Genomic DNA, 20,908 nt, shown 5'->3' with positions numbered 1-20,908 from the left:
ATACAAAATTACTGTTGTCTCAGATTTTTCCCAGGTTGCAATGTGGCTGAGACCTGACTCACTAGTTAGCTGATGACAGGGAGCCTGTCTGCATTGATGGAGCGATTCAGTTTTTCCCATTTTCGTTTTTTCCTCCTTACCTTTAAAAAAATCATAACTCTTTCAATTTTGCACCTAAAAATGAATATGATGGCTTACCGTATTTTTCGCCGTATAAGACGCACTTTTTCTTCCCCAAAACGTGGGGGGAAAAGTTGGTGCGTCTTATACGGCGAATATACGCCCGAGGCTGCTGCGGGCGAGAGCGGGAAGTCAGCGGTAAGTACAGAGGCTGCGGCGGTGCGGTACAGCGCTGACTACCCGCTCCCCACCCGCAGCAGCCTCATGACCGCCGGTGAATTTTTCACCTCACACCGGCTATGTTTATTGCCCTACGCCTGGAACATACAGTTCCAGGCACCGGGCAAGTGAATTACTAATAACTGTATACTAAAAACCAGGGTGCCTCCAGCTGTTCTGAAACTACAACTCCCAGCATGCCCGGGCCGGCAAAGGCTGTCTGGGCATGCTGGTAGTTGTAGTTTCACAACAGCTGGAGGCCCCCTGGTTTTTAATATAAAGTATTAGTTTTTACCTGCTCTGGCCAGCCCCCGCCTGCAGCCGCACACAGGAGCCGTCCCGGGCAGATAATCATAGGTTTTCCTATGCCGGACATCCCTATGTCCCGAAAAATCTTTTCGGGACATAAGGATGTCCGCGGGTCACTAACCATTCCCTGGCCGATGCGCGCCCTCCTCTGGTCCCCCTGCGGTCTTCCTGCGATCCTCCGCCTCTCTATGGTTGTACGCACGGGACCTCAGTGACGTCCCGTGCGTACAACCATAGAGGCGCCGGAGGACAGGAGGACCGGAGGAAGACGCGCGCCGACCGGGGCCTGGTAAGTGACCGGCGGTGTGTAATCTTCAGCGTTCCGGTCCATAGGCCATAGCAGTAGATTGTGACACCGGGCCAGAGGAGCAGTGACCGGAACACTGTGGGGGCAGCAGTACAGACATACAGCCTCCAGCCATACACTGTATATGGCTGGAAGCTGTATGTCTGTGGGGGGGGGGGGGGGGGGCTGCCTACCATTGTGGGGGAACTATACTGCCAACTATTGTGGGGGGACTATACTGCCAACCATTGTGGGGGAACTATACTGACAACCATTGTGGGGGAGCTATACTGACAACCATTGTGGAGGGGGGGGAGCTGCCTACCATTGTGGGGGAACTATACTGCCAACTATTGTGGGGGGGGGGGGAGCTGCCAGTGCCTACCATTGTGGGGGAACTATACTGCCAACTATTGTGGGGAAACTATACTGCCAACCATTGTGGGGGAACTATACTGCCAACTATTGTGGGGAAACTATACTGCCAACCATTGTGGGGGAACTATACTGCCAACTATTGTGGGGAAACTATACTGCCAACCATTGTGGGGGAACTATACTGCCAACTATTGTGGGGAAACTATTCTGCCAACCATTGTGGGGGGGAGGGGGGAGGAGCTGCCTACCATTGTGGGGAACTATACTGCCAACCATTGTGGGGGAACTATACTGCCAACTATTGTGGGGGAACTATACTGCCAACTATTGTGGGGGAACTATACTGCCAACCATTGTGGGGGGGAGGGGGAGGAGCTGCCTACCATTGTGGGGGAACTATACTGCCAACCATTGTGGGGGAACTATACTGCCAACCATTGTGGGGGAACTATACTGCCAACTATTGTGGGGGAACTATACTGCCAACCATTGTGGGGGGGAGGGGGGAGGAGCTGCCTACCATTGTGGGGGAACTATACTGCCAACCATTGTGGGGGAACTATACTGCCAACCATTGTGGGGGAACTATACTGCCAACTATTGTGGGGGAACTATATTGATATAAAATATTTTACTACAGTATTTGGTTCAGAATCTTTTTTTCTAGATTTTCCTCCTTTAAAATTGGGTGCGTCTTATATGCCGGAGCGTCTTATATGGCGAAAAATACGGTATTTTTTGCGCCACCAATTCTACTTTGTAATGACGTCCGTTGTTTTACCCAAAAATCTACGGTGAAATGGAAAAAAAAATCATTGTGAGACAAAATTGAAAAAAATAATGCCACTTTGTAACTTTTGGGGGCTTTCGTTTGTACACAGCAAATTTTTTCGGTAAAATGACACCTGCTCTTTATTCTGTAGGTCCATACAATTAAAATTATACCCTACTTATATAGGTTTGATTTTGTCTTACTTCTGGAAAAAATCATAACTACATGCAGGAAAATTTATACGTAAAAAATTGTCATCTTCTGACCCCTATAACTTTTAAATTTTTCCGCGTATGTGCAGTGATCTGAAGTTTTTAGCGGTACCACTTTTGTATTGATAGGACTTATTGATAGCTTTTTATTCATTTTTTCATGATATAAATACACTATTTTGGACTTTGGAATTTTTTGCGCATATGCCATTGACAGTGCGGTTTAATTAAGGATATATTTTTATAATTTGGACATTTCCGCACGTGGCGATACAACATGTTTATTTTTATTTACACAGATTTTTTTTTTTTATGGGAAAAGGGGTTGATTCAAACTTTTATTAGGGAAGGGGTTAAATGATCTTTATTAACTCTTTTTTCACTTATTTTTTGCAATGTTATAGCTCCCATAGAGGGCTATAACACTGCACACACTGATCTTTTACATTGATCAATCGTTTCTCATAGGAAACCATTGATCAATGATTTTGCCGCTTGACTGCTCATGCCTGGATCTCAGGCACTGAGCAGTCATTTGGCGATCGGACACCAGGAGGCAAGGTAAGGGACCCTCCTGCTGTCTCAAAGCTGTTCGGGATGCCGCGATTTTGCCGCGGACATCCCGAACAGCACACTAAGCTAACAGGCAATGATTTACTTTCACTTTAGACGCGTAGTTCAATTTTGAACGCCGCGTCTAAAGGGTTAATAGTGTGCAGCACCATCATCAGTGCCGCGCGCTATTAGCCACGGGTCCTGGCCGTTGTTAGAGGCAGGGCCCGACCCACTATGACGGGAGCGGACTTATGACGTACCGGGAGCGGACTTATGACGTACCGGTACGTCATGGGTTCTTAAGGGGTTAAAGCAGCCGCAGTGCACAGCAACAGCGCAGGATGCTGCCTGAGCCTGCAGGAGTGCGCCGACAGGTATGGGAAGGGACATGGGAACTGAGCGGCGGGACTCTGGCCCCACAGAAGCAGCTGCAGTCACATGATTTGAAGTGACTGCTTTAAATCATTAAACCCCAGCGGCTTCTGCGGGGCCAGGAAGAGTTTATCGGCATATAACACGCAGATAAGCTTTTAGATTTAAACTTTAGTTTAAAAAAATGTGTTATATGCTGATAAATATGGTAATACATCTGGTGCTAAGAAATTTTTATTATTTTGAAAGTGGCTCCTAACCACTACCTTAACCCCTTAAGGAACCAGCCAATTTTCAGTGTAGGACCCGGCCATTTTTTGCACATCTGACCACTGTTCACTTTAAGCATTAATAACTCTGGGATGCTTTTACCTTTCATTCTGATTCCGAGACTGTTTTTTCGTGACATATTATACTTTATGATCGTGGTAAAATTTTGTCGATACTTGCATAATTTCTTGGTGAAAAATTCCAAAATTTGATGAAAAAATTGAAAATGTTGCATTTTTTTTTTTTACTTGGAAGCTCTCTGCTAATAAGGAAAATGAATATTCCAAATAAATTATATATTGATTCACATATACAATATGTCTACTTTATGTCTGCATCATAAAGTTTACATGTTTTTACTTTTGGAAAACATCAGAGGGCTTCAAAGTATAGCAGCAATTTTCCACAAAATTTTCAAAATCAAAATTTTTCAGGGACCAGTTCAGTTTTGAAGTGGATTTGAGGGGCCTTCATATTAGAAATACCCCATAAATGACCCCATTATAAAAACTGCACCCCCCAAAGTATTCAAAATGACATTCAAAAGGTTTGTTAACCCTTTAGGTGTTTCACAGGAATAGCAGCAAATTGAAGGAGAAAATTCAAAATCTTCATTTTTTACACAGGCATGTTCTTGTAGACCCAGTTATTGAATTTTTACAAGGGGTAAAAGGAGAAAAATCTTCCTAAAATGTGTAACCCAATTTCTCTCGAGTAAGAAAATACCTCATATGTGTATGTCAAGTGTTCGGCGGGCGCAGTAGAGGGCTCAGAAGGGAAGGAGCGACAGTGGGATTTTGGAGAGAGTTTTGGAGAGAGAGTTTTTCTGAAATGGTTTTTGGGGGGCATGTCACATTTAGGAAGCCCCTATGCTGGCAGAACAGCAAAAAAAAACCCCACATGGCATACTATTTTGGAAACTACACCCCTCAAGGCACATAACAAGGGGTCTAGTGAGCCTTAACACCCCACAGGTGTATGACGACTTTTCGTTAAATTTGGATGTGTAAATGATTTTTTTTTCACTCAAATGCTGGTTTTCCCTCAAATTTTAAATTTTTACAAGGGATAATAGGACAAAATGCCCCCCAAAATGTGTAACCCCATCTCTTCTGAGTATGGAAATACCCCATGTGTCGACGTCAAGTGCTCTGCTGGCGCACAAAAATGCTCAGAAGAGATGGAGTAACATTTGGCTTTTGAAAAGCGAATTTTGCTGAAATGGTTTTTGGAGGGCATGTTGCATTTAGGAAGCCCCTATGGTGCCAGAACAGCACAAAAAAAAAATAATAATAAAAAACACATGGCATACTATTTTGGAAACTACACCCCTCAAGGAACGTAACAAGGGGTACAGAGAGCCTTAACACCTCACAGGTGTTTGACGACTTTTTGTTAAAGTCGGATGTGTAAATGAAAAAAAATAAAAAGTTTTTCATTAGTCTTTTACCCTTTATTATGTGTTAGTGTAGTGTAGTGTAGTGTTTTTAGGGTACGTTCGCATTGGCAGAGGTTTACAGTGAGCTTCCCGCTAGAAACTTGCAGCACGGCGAAAAATTTGCCGCAGGTCATACTTGAAGCAGGAAACTTACTGTAAACCTGCCCGTGTGAATGTACCCTGTACGTTCACATGGGGGAAAAACCTCCAGCTGTTTCAAAACTACAACTCCCAGACAGTGCATGCTGGGAGTTGTAGTTTTGCAACAGCTGGAGGCACACTGGTTGGAAAACCTTCAGTTAAGTTCTGTTACCTAACTCAGTATTTTCCAACCAGTGTGCCTCCAGCTGTTGCAAAACTACAACTCCAAGCATGTAATGATGCTGGGAGATGTAGTTATGCAACAGCTGGAGGTACACAACTACAACTCCCAGCATGCAAAGACAGCTGTTTGGGCATGCTGGGATTTGCAGTTTGGCAACAGCTGGAGGGCTACAGTTAGAGACCACTGCACAGTGATCTCCAAACTGTGGACCTCCAGATGTTGCAAAACTACAAATCCCAGCATGCCAGACAGCAAACAGCTGTGTGGGCATGCTAGGAGTTGTAGTTTTGCAACATCTAGAGGGCCACAGTATAGAGATCACTGTGCAGTGGTCTCTAAACTGTAGATCTCCAGCTGTTGCAAAACTGCAAATCCCAGCATGCCCAAACAGCTGTCTGGGCATGCTGGGAGTTGTAGTTTTGCAACATCTGGAGGGCTACAATGTAGAGACCACTTCCGTAGGATCCAGTGAGCCAGCTGAACGACATGCCGCCCACGCCGATCACCGCCGCCGATCCTGCCCCGCAGCCTCCAATGATGGGTAAGTGGACTTCGGTGCCCGGTCCCCTTCGGTTTCCCCGTTCTGTGTGGCCTATTGTGGGTGGGCCAAACGGGGAAAACGAAAGTTAACCCCCCCGCCCCCGATCTGCTATTGGTCGTCGCTTTCGACTACTAATAGTAGGAATAGGAGGGGTGCCACCTCACTCCTATCCCTTCAGGGGGATCGTAGGTGTCTTGGACAACTGCAATCCCCCTTATATTCCGGGTCACCGCCTCACCATAGACTCGTATGACCCGGAATAGGCGCAAATCGCAAGTGTGATTTCACTTGCGATTTGTGCCGATCCCCCCTGGGCATTTGCGCGGGGTGCCTGCTGATCGATATCAGCAGTCACCCCGGTCCGCACCCGTCGGGGACCGAAATTCCCACGGACGTACATGTACGTCCTGGGTCCTTAAGACCCAGGGTGTCAGGACATACCTATACGCCCGGGGTCCTGAACAGGTTAAAGGGGTATTCCAGATACTTTTATACATTGCAGGGGTTGTTGTGGAAGGAAAAAAAAACATGCTCACCTGCCTTGCTCCCCCAGTGACTTCGGTCCCCCATTTGTCGCTCTGCTTGCCACTTCTAAGAGAGTCTTGTGCTTAATTTTTTTCTCCAATCACTGGACCACCATCTGTCTCGGAAGTTGCAAGCAGAGAGACGAACAGGGAGCAGGAAGACAACACAAGGGAAGACTAGAGGGAGTCAGGTAGGAGAGTAGGAAAAAAAAATTGGAATACCCCTTTAGCAGGTGCAAATGTAACATACAAAAGTGTTTGCACTGCTATTATGTGAAACTGCCAACTACGGAAGAAGTGATGGAGTGAAGAAAATAGAAATGTATAAACAAGTATATACACATTAGTTTTCCATAAACATGTCAATGCCTACAGGAAAACAAAGAAATTATAGTATGAGATCAATTCCATATTAAGTAAATTAATTAAGACATGGGACATGAATTCATAGCAGACCATAATTCAGCATATAGGTCATAATGCAGCCCCTTTTTCATAATCTTTAGCACATGTTCACACAGCCTATAAGCGTGTGATTTTTGATGCAGAAACTGTGCAGATTTCCATGTCAAAAACCATGCATATCAGTTTCAAAACCCCAACTCCCAAATGACTTTAATGGGAGATGGGAAACTGCACAGAAAAGAAGTAACATGTTATTTCATTTGCCCGTAGGTCTGCCACCCCCATCGTGCAGAACTGCACCAGGGTGTAGATTATGCTCATGTGCACATGCCCTTGGGTGGTTTCACACATGTTTTTTTCCACAAAAACAGCATGGAGGATGCATGGGTTTTTGTCTTTAAGGTACTTTTACACATAATGTCATGGTCATGATAGCAGATGGCACTGATCACATTACACACAAATTTATAATTGGTTTTAGACCTTATTTTGGTGTACATTTTTCACATAATTTATACATCCTTTTTTGCAACACCAACCTCCACCGTCATTTCTACTAAACTGACTAGCTAGATGTTTTTCTCCAGATGTACACGCAGTGGTCATAATTTTATGAAAATGCACAAAAACCACAAAACCACAGAAAACACGCAAATGTAGACCACCCCCTGAGCACCTCTAGAAAAAGGCTTTCTAAAGCGTTTTTATATCAAAAGGCTTGAATACAGCCATTTTTATTACTTTCCCGTAAAAGTAGTATTAATGTTATATGTAATGGTGGTAATGATACATTTGTGATGCAAAGTTTTAGCCAAACTCACAATGTCAAAAAAAAAAAAAAGTAGCTTGTTTTTTATTTAACGTATTTTATAAGATCAGTGTAGCCCGTCGCCAAGCTTTCCAGGCATTAACAACACAATACTGGGATTCAAAATGCCTCTTTGGTGTCTGGTCTTTGGGTGAACATGTATTTTGTAAGAGAGTTAAAGGGGTACTCCGGCCCTAAAACATCTTATCCCCTATCCAAAGGATAGGGGATAAGGTGCCTGATCGTGGAGGGCCCACCGATGGGGACCCCAGCAATCATTCATGCAGCAACCCACTATCATCATCCCCCAGAGCGAACATCACTCCGGGTCTGAGGAATCACGATCATGGGGCCGGAGTATCGAAGGCTCTGCCCCCGTGTGACATCACGATCTGCCCCCTCAATGCAAGCCTATGAGAGGGAGCATGGCAGCGGGGGCGGAGCCGTGATGTCACGATACTCCGGCCCAGTGATCGTGATTGAAAGCGGGGTGCTGCATGAAAGATTGCAGGGGTCCTGCAAGGCATCTTTATCCCCTATCCTTGGGAAAGGGGATAAGATGTCGTAGGGCCAGAGTAACCCTTTAAATATGTTTTAAGCAACAGGAGGAGAAGAGGTAATTTCCTATTCATTCAGGAGTGGTACTTTTAACACGAAGGTCAATCATCCACAAATGGCTTGCATCATCTACTTGTCCATTAATTACTGTTTACCTGTTACGATCAATGGTGCTAAGAACACTAAAACGATGCAAAGAATGTTAGCGCCCTCTATTGTTTACTCATCAGCTAAGTGTAGCACATGTAAGAGGGGTAGTAGTGAATCAATGTACCTACTGCTCTGGATAGACCCCTCTGCTTACCAATCTCCCTCTGTTTGGCCTACTATCAGCCAAAAAAAAACAGGAAGGAATGAGAGGAAAAAGGGCAAAAAAGATGAACTGGTGAAATGATGCTGCTCTTCCACATTTGGTATTATAAATTGTGTGATAGTGTTTTCTGTGATCAGGGCTACATGCACAAAATTTATAACACACTGTGCAAATTTCTATCAATTTTGCACACGTAGTCCATAGCAACCGAAAAGAAAATGGCAGCATAAACTTACTACATACACAAACCTTTGATAAATCTCCTTAAACACGTAGAAGCAGAAGGCCCAGGATACACAATCTGCAGGTGCACAAAAATGATATTCCCAGAAACAGAACAGTTCCTGAGGAAACTGTATGCAATCTGAAAACTAGAGTTTTAGTATTTTACTGCAGCGCATAAGGGTGCATTCTCACGTTTCTGAGATCCGGCTGCCAGATCTGGCTGGGAAATTTCAAAACCGGGTGCTCCCATATCTCAGCCGGACCGGCATCGAATCTCATTCAATTAAATGCGCCGACCAAAGTTAAATAGTGACTCCGGTTGGCTCATTTTTGCCCCGTATTCGGTTTTGTTGCCAGACTGCAAACTGCGGCATACCATGGTTTTCAGTCAGGCCACAAAACCGGATACGGGGCAAAATGAGCCAGATAGTGACTCCGGTCTGCGCATTTAAATGAATGAGATTCAGCACCTGTTAATTGACATGTTTTAATGAATGGGATTTCTTTATGTGATGTGTTCAGGGTGCATTTAAACCACGTTTCCAAGATCCTGCTGCCGGACCGGCTGGAAAATTTTGAAAACCAGGCACTCCCGTATTCCAGACAGATCCGGCAGCCAGATCTCGGAAACATGGTATGAATGCACCCTGAACACATGACGTAAAGAAATCCTATCCATAAAAACATGTCAATTAAATGGTGCTAGGTGTATGCAAGTGGGCATCGAGGAGCTAAATAAGAAGCAATAAGCTGCTTAATCCTAAACTCCTGCCAAGCTGAGGGATGCCCTCTGGGCACTCAAGCCTCAATTATGTATTAACAAAAAGGAAAGGGCTATGGAGTTAAAAAAGAGGTATGCTCAAAACCCTGATGAGAAGCTCTATCTAGCCATGGGCATACTTTTACCCTTGTTTAGTAGTTGACAGGTCCACATTAACCCCCAGGCTCCAGATCCTTAAAATAAACAAGCAATATGCCATAACACTATCACTGGCACTCACCAAGCACTTTGCCCATGTATATTGTACAGCAGTTCTAGCAGTTTGTCCACATATTAAGCTTTGTCTGGCAAACTAACTAAATGAAAGAGTGTCCCTAAATATATATTGATGCATTTGAAATATTGAATGGTCTTTGCTTATCATACAGCATGTTATATTGGGGATATTCTGTGGATATATCCAAGGAATATACAAAATTTATAGTTGGTAGATGACACACCTCGAATAGCCTATTGACGAATGAGTGCCATCATTGAGGGGAAGAAAGGTTACTTGCAGCCTTACTTTAACTGTCTATTAGGGGTGTGAATCGCCAAGAATTTGGCGATTCGATTTGAATCGCGATAGCAGTGTGGCGATTCGATATATCCCGATATATCGCGATACCGTCTAGGTGACGATACATCGCGATATATCCCGATTCTGTCTAAAAACCAATGTCTTTTACACTTTTATTAAAACTTTATTTTTATTTTATTTTTTTTATACACTTTATTAGTCTTTTAGGAATCATTAGATTCCTCAGACAGATGAATAGAGTTCTATTGAACTCCATTGATCTGTGATCCATTGATAGAGCCTGGTTCAGCCAGGCTCTATCAATTACAGAGCCACGGAGAGCAGGGAAGCAGAGGTAAGCCTCCGGCTACCTCCACAGTGGATCGCCTGCCCGCGATCGCGCTTCAGGGGGGCGATCTAGCCCACCAGGGAGCATACACATGTTCCTTTAGACGCCGCTGTCAGCTTTGACAGCGGCGATCTAAAGGGTTAATAGCCAGCCGCGGCGATCGCCGCATGCAGGCTATTAGCGGCGGCCCCCGGCTACTGAGAACAGCCGGGAGCCGCAGAGTATGGAGCGGGCACGAGTCGGAGCCCGCTCCATACACCCAGAGCGACGCCGCGTCATATCCGGCTGACAAAATGCGGAACTTGCATCTCCTGATGCCCGGGACATGCTGTTCCGGGGATCAGGAGATACAAATTCCACATCACTAAAAGAATCGATTCAAATATATTTTGAATCGATTCAGTATCGGCAAGTGAAAAATTGCGATAATCGCGGGAATCGATTTTTTCTTACATCCCTACTGTCTATACAATGTCAGTAACGCCTTGATGTATTTTTACATCAAGTAGCAGGTAAATAACCATATTAAATTAAGTATTTAACCATGATAAGTTAGTTAGGGCTTGTTCACATTGCCGTTATATGAAGCTCCATCGCCAAGTCTGTCGGAATGGCGGGAGCTTAGCATAGAGAAAAATTGTGCATGCCATACACAATTTTTTTTCTCTGCAAACCTCTGGTATATTGGATCTGATCCCCGACAGACCCCATTCAAGTCAATGGGATCCGTCAGAAAAAAAGAAGCAAAACGGGCCCTTAACGGGACGGAGGACAACAGCAATGTGAACTTGGCCTAATTGCCAAACATATGAATGAAGTCTGCCTAGCCACATCTTTTGCCTAAAGTATAGAGTCATGCAATAAAAAAATACTAATAAAAAGGGCGGTACAAGAGCTTCATACTTTCTGGCTGTCACAGTCATAGGACTTTGTCTTTCCAACAAGTCATATAACTAAATGTCACCCTATCAGCATTAAGAGATGTTCTTGATAAAGGGGAAATCCACCCAAAGATCTGACAGATCAAAATAATGTATAACTACACAAATGTGATTTCTGTGAGCTTAAAGGGGTACTCCGGTGGAAAACTTATTTTCTTTAAATGAACTGGTGCCAGAAAGTTAAACAGATTTGTAAATTACTTCTACAGTTGGGATCAAAAGTTTTTGCACCCCAGGTAAAAATTTGTATTAATGTGCATAAAGAAGCCAAGGAAAGATGGAAAAATCTCCAAAAGGCATCAAATTACAGATTAGACGTTCTTATAATATGTCAACAAAAGTTAGATTTTATTTCCATCATTTACACTTTCAAAATAACAGAAAACAAAAAAATGGCGTCTGCAAAAGTTTGGGCACCCTGCAGAATTTATTGCAAGCACTGCCCCCTTTGGCAAGTATCACAGCTTGTAAATGCTTTTTGTAGCCAGCCAAGAGTCTTTCAATTCTTGTTTGAGATATCTTTGCCCATTCTTCCTTACATAAGTCTTCCAGTTCTTTGAGATTTCTCGGCTGTCTGTCACGCGCTGTTCTTTTAAGGTCTATCCATAGATTTTCAATTATGTTGAGGTCAGGAGATTGTGAAGGCCATGGCAAAACCTTCAGTTCACGCCTCTTGATGTAATCCCCTGTGGATTTTGAGGTGTGTTTAGGATCATTATCCATTTGTAGAAGCCATCCTCTCTTTAACTTCAGCTTTTTCACAGACGGCATCAAGTTAGCATGCAAAATTTGCTGAAATCTTATTGAATCCATTTTTCCTTCTACTCATGAGATGTTCCCTGTGCCACTGGCTGCAATACAACCCCAAAGCATGATTGATCCACCCCCATGCTTAACAGTTGGACAGAGGTTCTTTTCATTAAAGGGGTATTCCGGGCAAAAACATCTTATCTCCTATTGAAAGGATAGGGGGTAAGATGTCTGATCGTGGGGGGCCCGCTGCTGGGACCCCATGCGATCTTCCTGCAGCAGCCCGCATTCTATGCGTAGCTGCGTCTGAAGTTTCGGAAACCTCCGGGCTTCCGAGACGGTGACGTGACGTCACGCCACGCCCCCTCCATTCATTTCTATGGGAGGGGCGTAACGGCTGCAATGTCCCCTCCCATAGACATGAATGGAGGGGGCGTGGCGTGACGTCACGTCCCCGTCTCGGAAGCCTGGAGGTTTCCGAAACTTCAGACGCAGCTACGCATAGAATGCGGGCTGCTGCAGGGAGATCGCGGGGGTTCCTTTCGATAGGGGATAAGATGTTTTTGCTGGAATATTCCTTTAAATTCTGTTCCCCTTCTCCAAATGTAGCCCTTCTTCTGGCCAAAAAGTTCAATTTTAACCTAATCGGTCCACAGAAATTGTTTCAGGCTTGTCTATATGTTCATTTGCAAAGTTCAAACGCTGATTTTTGTGGTGAGGACGTAGAAGAGGTTTTCTTCTGATGACTCTTCCATGAAGACCATATTTGTACAAGTATCTCTTTATAGTGGAATAGTGTACCACAACTCCAGTGTCTGCCAGATCTTTCTGGAGGGATTGTGCATTCAAACGTGGGTTTTGAATTGTTTTTCTCACAATCCTGCAAGCTGTTCTGTCTGATATTTTTCTTGGTCTTCCAGATCTTGCTTTAACTTCCACTGTTCCTGATGACTGCCATTTCTTAATTACATTCCGAACAGAGGATACTGACATCTGAAAAAGTTTTGCTATTTTCTTATAGCCTTCTCCAGGTTTGTGAGCGTAAACTATTTTCAGTTTAAGATTTCTAGACAACTGCTTAGAAGAACTCATGGTGCTGATTGTTGGTGCAAGGTCAGATGAGTCTGGGCTAGGTATCGACCGATATCGATTTTTTAGGGCCGATACCGATAATCTGTGGAGGTTAGGGCCGATAGCTGATAACTTATACCGGAATATCAGTATAAGTTATCAGCTATTTATTACCCAAGCTCACCCCCCCCCGCCCGCGACACCGCTGCAGATCATTGAAGCGGGCGCTTTAAATCAATGAACTGCAGCGGCTTTTGCGGTGCCATAGGCTGCCGCCCGCTTCTCTCCCCCTGCCTGTCCGGGGGTCCTCCTGAGTCCTATCACTTCCACCGCACCCTCCACCGCCGCACCGCACCATGGCCCCCACCACCGCACCGCGTCGCACCCCCCCCCACCGCACCGCCCCGGCCCCATTGCCTCCCCCATCCCCGGTTTTATAATTACCAGTTCCCGGGGCCCGGAGTCCACTCTACTTCTGGTTCCAGTGGCGTCCTCCCGAGCTGTCACTGTGCGCACTGACGGTGACGTCGCATTGAGGATGTCACTTGTCATTGCGCACAGCGTAACGCAGGATGCAGCAGGAGCCAGAAGTAGTGTGGACCCCGGCCCCCGGAAACAGGTAATTATAAAACCGGGGAGGCAATGGGGCCGGGGCGGTGCGGTGGGTGAGACGCGGTGCTGTGGGGGTGCGTCGCGCTGTGGTGTGGTTGGGGGGGGGGGGGGGCTTTCGCGGTGCGGTGGGTGGTGTGGTGCGGGGGGCAGGGCATTATCGGATTATCAGCAAGGTAATTGCCGATACCGATAACGCCCACAATCGTGAATATCGGCCAAACCGATAATCGGTCGATCCCTAGTCTGGGCATTTAAAACCTTTGAGATTGACATCACCTGGTCTTCCCAGATGATGATTGAGAACAATCCATGACACTGGCAGGTCTCAGCTTTGCAAAGGGGGCAGTGCATGCTATAAATTCTGCAGGGTGCCCAAACTTTTGCAGACACCATTTTTTTCCCTGTTATTTTGAAAGTGTAAATGATGGAAATAAAATCTAACTTTTGTAGACATATTATAAGAATGTCTAATCTGTAATGTGATGCCTTTTGGAGATTTTTCCATCTTTCCTTGGCTTCTTTATGCACATTAATACAAATTTTTACCTGGGGTGCCCAAACTTTTGATCCACACTGTATTAAAAAATCTTAATCCTTTCTGTTTCAATGTTTTTATTATTATTAAGGTGATCAAAAATGAATAAGTATACAAAACGTATAACGTCAGCAGTACACATTATGCCAACTGTGAAGAATTGTAAACTTCAACAAGTAATTAGCAATATATTAAGCATAAGACCGAAAGGTTCGGATCGCAAAGTCACAAATCAGTTATGGCTTCCCATTAAGGGATTCCTATGAAGGCTCCTCCACTTGAACAAGAGACACAAGATGAGCCTTTGGAAGGAGCCAAAGCTACCTGAATCAACCAGTATATGATCAGACAAATTAGCCCGGAGACAACGGGTTTTAAACAATACAAAGACAGACACACAAGGGGAAACAGCACAAGGAACGAAACAGGGGAGGGAGAACTGTTCCAGTAGGAGAAAAAGAAAGGAAGGTAAGAGAAGAAAAGAACAGAGACAGAAACTTCAAGAAGGATTACCCAGATAGTCCACCCAAGGTTGCCAGGTAGCCTCAAACGACTGTTGGGAATCATTTAAAAGGCTCGTCAATTTGTCATTAGCCATTATCCCATTTAACTTGGGGCGTATTAGCCATAGCGACTAATTGGAAATCAAATTCTATTCAATTTCAGCTATCTTAGCGGCTAGAAAGATGTAGGAAATAAGTTTGCGTAGTCCCTTTGAGATATTCGGGATTGGGGCATTTAGTAGAGCTTGCTTCGGGGATTTCAAGAAATTCACACCTGTTACCAACAAAATAAAATAATAGACCCGTATACAAAAGCATTTTACACGTGGGCAAGCCCACCAAATTCCAGAGGCATAATGGAGAAGCTGTGGGGTACATTTTAGCTATTCTAGTAGGGACCAAGTACCATCGAAGGAGCACTTTCCAGCCCGCTTCCTGCAAGGATGTGTTAATGGAGAGTTTGGAGTTGACAGAGGCGCTAAGGATCCAATCTTTCAATTCAATTTCCTTCCCCAGGTAAAATCTTAATCCTTTCAGTACATTTTAGTAGCTGTTTGCTACAGAGAAAAAAAATTTTTATTTCATTTTTTGTGTTGTCCACAGTGCTCTCTGCTGACACCTGATGCCCGTATCAGGAACTGTCCAGAGAAGGAGAAAATCCCCATAGCAAACCTATGCTGCTCTGGACAGTTCCTGACACGGACAGAGGGGTCAGCAGAGAGCACTGTGGTCAACACAAAAAAGAAATGAAAAAAGTAAAGAATTTCCTCTGTAGAATACAGCTGCTAAAAGGATTAAAAATGTTTAATATAAGTAATTTACAAATCTGTTTAAAGGGGTTATCCAGCATAAGGTGATTTTAGTACGTACCTGGCAGACAGTAATGGACATGCTTAGGAAGGATCTGCGTATGTCTTGGGGCTGAATGGCTATATTGTGAGATTAGCATAACACTGTGGCTAGCTTTTTGTGAACTAGTATTTTCTGTTTGACTTTTCTTTTGTTGACTACAAATGCCACAATTCCATCTTCCTCGCTCCCACACATCAGCCACCCCACCCATTGAAGCACAATTGAGCTGTATCCATTCAAATCAGTGAGGTTTTCAATCAGGGTGCTAACAACTGTTGCATTAGTTGCAGATTAATCGCTCCACCGAACTACTCTAACTTCACAGCCCCTTTAGCATAGTCAAAGTAAAAAAATTCCCGGAATACCCCTTTAACTTTCTGGCACCAGTTCATTTAAAAAAAAAAAGTTTTCCACCGGAGTACCCCTTTAACTCTTACCGGTTACAAATCAACAGAACAACCAAAACCCCAAAACCTCTAGCTCTGGTCAGAGGCTTCCGTTACTGGAATTCTCTGAAGCCATATTCAAACTAAAGGCTATTCAAAACAATGACAAATGTTTAGAATGTTGAGCCAAAGATTTTCAGAGACAAACATCTGTGAGGAAAGTAAAACTAGAGTGGTTAGGTTGCTGTGTAGAAGGTGGTAGACCCTACTAGCTACCTATGACAGATTAGAAAGCCATTTGTGGTAAATTGTATAGAAAGGTCCAAGAGCTTAAAATAAATAAATAAATAAAAAAACATATCATGCGGTAAAGGACAGAGGTTCTCAGAATAGGTCCTCAGAGTACTGAATTACAAATAAATCTTCTGTCTTTTATAAATACTGACAAAAAAGGTTCAAACTGCCTCCAGAAGCAATGTCAGCCCAAGCATTGTTTAAAGGGGTTATCCAGGAAAAAACTTTTTTTTATATATCAACTGGCTCCAGAAAGTTAAACAGATTTATAAAATTACTTCTATTAAAAATATTAATCCTTTCAGTACTTATGAGCTGCTGAAGTTGAGTTGTTCTTTTCTGTCTAAGTGCTCTCTGATGACACGTGTCTCGGGAACTGTCCAAAGTAGAAGCAAATTCCCATAGCAAACCTCTTCTATTTTGTGCAGTTCCCGAGACAAGCACAGCACTGTTGCCAGACAGAAAACAACAGCTTAACTTCAGCAGCTGATAATTATTGAAAGGATTAAGACTTTTTAATAGAAGTAATTTACAAATCTGTTTAAGTTTCTTGAGCCAGTTGATATAAAAAAAAAAAAAAGTTTTTTCCTGGAATACCCCTTTAAAGGAAGCTTGAGTTTAATTAGCTTACGGTGATAACCCACTATGCCTTATCGGCTGAAGAAGCACACTACTATTGGAACCTGGTGCAAATGTAGTGATGAATTAAACCTCACCATCTGGTAATCTAGTGAATGAACCTAGATATGGAATATGCCAATACAATACTTCATGCTCAAATTCATAGTGCCAGCAGTAGTTTGATGAAAGAGAAAATATTCCGTGCTTTTTTCTCATAATTTAGTCTTGGCCACTGTGTTCTACCTTAATGTTACAGCGTTAAATTACTTTCTGGAGAATGGTGTACATCCCAGCTTGGTCACAAAGCCGCATGGAAAAAGAAAGACAAATAGTAAAGGTTTGTACCCCTTTTCCATCTGTTGTATTTACCTTCTGATGCAGGTGGATTACATCCCAATTTAACTATATAAAGGCTACTAGTATGTTCCTTACTTGCTCAGCAGGAGCAGTCTGTGACCTTCTGGGAGAGATGGAGCTTCAAGGGGCACGTTAACCAATGTAGACCACTTCAGAAGCTAGTATGATTCCTAGTCTGGCAATGAGAATGTTCATAAACATCTGTAAAAAAACAGCCCACACTTAAAACACACACAGCCACTTCCATTGATGCTTTACAAAAAACGAAAAGTTTACGTCCACAGCACGTCCATAGTATTGGCTGTATGGACAAATACACGTCCATGCAAACAGTCTCTGGGATCTCTACTCTGGGTCTGTAAATAAGGTGTAACTCTTTCAGTGTTGAAACAAATAACACCATTTTTAGAGCACAAGCTTTAAGAAACTGGAAAAAAAACAACATTTCTTTCATCTGATGTAGGACGTGTAGGACGGCTATAGTTTAACTTTTTGTCTATGGAATTGATAACTTTGGCAAGCTTATTACCTGGCTCAAGATACCATATCCTGCCACGAAATTTAAAGGGTACCTCTCATTTAAAAAAGTTTTTATATGTTGCTAAGGAAGCAATTTCTAATACGTTACTAAATATGTTATTTAAAAAAAATGTTTATTTTTATGTTTATTTTAACTTGGGAAAACCCGCCACTAGGGGTCACCCTACATGTTCCGGCCGCTTGATTTTGGACTCAAGCTGACCTAGCACAAGTCCGAAATCTGACTGTAGCCGGGTCACATGACCAGCACAGCGCAGCTCCCTTCCTGTCAATCAGACCGGCGGGAGTGAGCACTGTGCCCGCAGCTGCGGACCTGGCCAGAAGGCCGACTGGAGACAGGTGACAGAGCTATAGAAGAAGTTCTTACCTTCTCCCAGCTGGCCTGAAGCTTCTCCGCTGCTTCTCTGCTGCTCCAGATTCTGTGAACCCAGTGGCATCTGGGAAGCCCCCCCCCCCCTCCCCAAATCAGGGGCCCAAGGCTGGCAGCAGCCTAAGGCAGCTAAGAAACCCGCTCCCCCCCCCAGAAGATAAAGTGAGTGACGATGCAGATGTACATCATGCCACTCAGTACTGTACAGTAGCGGGGAACCTGAATCCCCACTCCTGTGCGTGCTGTAGTCGGGCAGCACTGCTGTGACCCCCCACCCCAGGCAGACATGCACATGCACCCCCGGAACACACACGGGCCGCGGTACTGTGGCACGGGCCTTCAGCCTAACTTGGAGGCCACATAGCCTAGATGCCAATGGCTTAGCGCTGCCTACCTCTGATGCTGTCTCCCAGTGAACCAGCATGAACTGAGGGCGGAAGCGGTTCCCCCCAGCAGGCCTCAGTGATGTAGCGCCTGCTGGGGCACGCCCACATCCTCCTGCCAGCAGCTCACTCTGTGAGCAAGGAGATAAGGTTTGATACAGAGCTTTTTAGAGCTAAAATTTTTAAGGGGGGGTTGTTGGGTGTAGTTAGGGAACATAGCCTGAGTTAGCTTAGGAAAGTTTATTTGGTGAAAGGTACTCTGATGTGCAAATGTTAATTGTTTTTAAGCTGGCAACAATGATGCATGTAATACCAGCTCTATGATTGGCGTTTAAAAAAAATTATAAAATAAAATAAAAAACAACTTACCCAGACTATACCTAAGATCAACAAAATTTGCATGTCTAAGGTTAATGTCAGAGTATTACCCTGACAGTTTCAATACCTATTCCTTTTTCATGGGTAGGGTAGTCCACTTGTAACAACAATATACTGTAGGTCAACACAGCTGCTTAGAAACCAGGCACATCTCACTTGTGTAGTATGTATATAACATGGGTGGGGGAGGCAACAGATTTTCCCATATCCAGACTCAAGCTACTGGTCCCAACGTAGCTATAAATTGGTTAAATAACAAGAGAGCTTCTCATCTCCGGACAGAGCCCTACAGAGGGTCCCTCTCAAGCACACCTCCCTCTTTTTGAAGCACACAGGGTTGCTCTGTTCTCAAGAGCTCACAATCACATATTTCTACTCAACTTACTACATGTGGACTACAAAATATGAAATGAATATCACACCAAGGACTGAACAGTATAAACATAGATTGGTAAGTTAACACAACCTGACTGGACATTCTGTATGGTCCAAAAAGACAAATAAGTTTACCTAGATATTTGACTACAAGGTTTAGGTCGTGAATAACAAATTAAATACATGAGATGGCCTTGTATGGAGCATTAAGAAACTCTCTAAGCACAACACAGACAAATCCACCAATATTAATCACTTCACATATCAAATGATGATCCAGATGTAGACATTCAACATCTTACACTGAAACAATGTATATAAAACAACAACACACTAGATTATATTCAATTAGGTCACCTTTAATAAAAATAAAAAAAAATGTTTCCTGGCGCCACCAATACCAGAGAAACACCTTTACATTCTCTTAAAACCAAAATCCCTAAATGCACCTGGACACTGGAAAAGCTGAATAAGATGAAAACACAAAATATTAAGAAAGACGTATGAAAACAAAGGGAAATCATAAACAAAAGGCACAATGAAGAAGGCGAAGTATCAGAAAGGAGGGATAGAGCCTTGTCACATGCTGTCACAACACTCACGCCTGAGTGACTAATATATAGTAGTGTCACTGGACCACAAGTAACTATGTATTCCCCACTAGCCCAGTCTCCGTTATTCTGCAGCAGATGGGGGATCCTCGGCAGCCTCCCCTCCCATCTACAGTCTTAACTCACACAGCGCCTTCATTTAAAGATGCTTTTTGCTGGGATCTTGCGGGGTTAACCCTTCTTAAAGCGGCAATTATTTCTAATCCAAACATCTTGCTTAAAATCTCAGAAGTGCATATCTCACCTGCTCCCTGTCTGTGTCGGTTCTGCCTGCACTGAATCTTCAGTGTCAGGAGGAAAGCATGAAGAAAATAACACACGTTTATTTCAAAGCTCCTTATTTGGGCCGTGATGTCAGGGGGGAAATTGCTAATCTGAGGTCCGCCCACAGCTCCCCCTCCGTCTCTGCCACCTCTTCCTCTCATCATCTCCAGCATCTTTTTTTTTTCTATTTTCTTTTTACTCAGTTTGTACAATTTCCTGCTCTATAAGGCCGATGCCCACTATATAGAGTCTATATATGTGCAAAATGGACTATAAAGGGTGCATGGGGCATCACGCTGGAGAGAAAGAACACAGAGGAGGGAGGGGGAAGAGAGACAAAGGTTGTCGGGAGATGAAATGTCACTCCTGGGTCATCATCACCTCCACTGTTATCCCTGCTGGGAACTTACACTGCAATACTGTTTAATATCCCCAAGGTTAGCAGGTAAGCAGTAAAACAGATTAGTACTAAGAAAACAATTACATTAGACGAAGCACTGCTAATACTTCGCATTGAGAGTGTCTAACAACAACAAAGTGACACCGTAGTGATGACGTCATAAGGAAGGCTAACCATTTCAGCACCAGCCTACATATATTTTATTTGCTTCGTGCAGAGAACATAAAGCCACTGAAGAGACCTGCAAGGAAGCAGCTGCTGGGGATGGAGCAGACGTGTACTGTGTACTGCATGCCCACCCAGGAAAGTCCTGTCCTTGGAGAAGCCCTGGAGGTTGAGCATACCTTATATGTACTGTATATGCAGCCCTGGGCAGGACATCACCAGTCACTATACAAACTCATAT

The 20,908-nt window shown here is 43.8% G+C and overlaps 1 protein-coding gene across 5 annotated transcripts in view; it reads right to left on the bottom strand.

The window, feature by feature from the left end:
* HIVEP3 (HIVEP zinc finger 3) overlaps nucleotides 1-20,908 on the bottom strand; it is a 119,983-nt gene that overhangs the window by 38,593 nt on the left and 60,482 nt on the right. For 2 of the 5 annotated variants that reach the window (XM_056557316.1, XM_056557317.1), the window contains one exon: nucleotides 17,257-17,382. The exons of the other annotated variants lie outside the window; for them this stretch is intronic. The gene's annotated coding sequence lies outside the window, so the exon portion shown is untranslated. The remainder of the gene's footprint in view (nucleotides 1-17,256; nucleotides 17,383-20,908) is intronic. 5 annotated transcript variants of the gene reach the window in all.

Source organism: Hyla sarda, chromosome 2 (genome assembly GCF_029499605.1).
Source record: "Hyla sarda isolate aHylSar1 chromosome 2, aHylSar1.hap1, whole genome shotgun sequence".
In the NCBI taxonomy this organism is placed as follows: Eukaryota; Metazoa; Chordata; class Amphibia; order Anura; family Hylidae; genus Hyla; species Hyla sarda.
Note: the sequence above shows the minus strand (reverse complement) of the source record. Positions and strands in the feature narration are given on the sequence as shown.